Here is a 795-nt window from a genome sequence, read left to right on the forward strand (position 1 = left end):
GGAATTTTTCCTGGTCTTCATACCCACCTGAGAGGAGAGGTCGGCTGTCGGCTGAAAATGTTATCAGGATGACCCCAGGGCTACAAGATACACCATATCCAGGGTTGATGACATAAAATCCTGCTTCGAACTGATCCTGACAGAGTCAATTGAAACATTAGTGATAAACATGACCAACTTGGAGGGGAGACGCATTTACAAAGACAACTGAAAGGCAGTAGACCAGACACACGTCCAAGCACACATGGCTCTCTTGATTTTGGCTGTTGTGTACAGATCCAGAAACAAATCTACCACCAGTTTATGGCGTACAGAGGCTGGTCGGGCACTTTTTCGTGCCCCTGTGTCACTCCAGACATTTCACGTGTTGTCGCGGGTGATTCGCTTCAACAACCGTGATACAAGACCAGGCCGCCGCCAACAAGACAAGCTGGCAGCGATCAGAGAGGTTTGGCACAAGTGGTTGGGGCGCCTGCCACTCATATATAACCCAACCCATCTATAATCACAGTGGATGAGCTTCTGGTCGTTGCCCATTCAAACAGTACATGCCAAGCAGACTGTCTAAATATGGAATAAAGATATGGGCATAATGTGATGCCAGGACAAGTTATGCCTGGAACCTGCTGACGGTGATCCCGAGAGGAACCAGGGTGAACCTGCTGATGATGTTCCCGAGAGGAACCAAGGTGAACCTGCTGACGGTGTTCCCGAAAGGAACCAGGGTGAACCTGCTGACGGTGTTCCCGAAAGGAACCAGGGTGAACCTGCTGACGGTGTTCCCGAAAGGAACCA

This window comes from Oncorhynchus nerka, linkage group LG23 (assembly GCF_034236695.1).
Source record: "Oncorhynchus nerka isolate Pitt River linkage group LG23, Oner_Uvic_2.0, whole genome shotgun sequence".
NCBI classification, from domain to species: Eukaryota; Metazoa; Chordata; class Actinopteri; order Salmoniformes; family Salmonidae; genus Oncorhynchus; species Oncorhynchus nerka.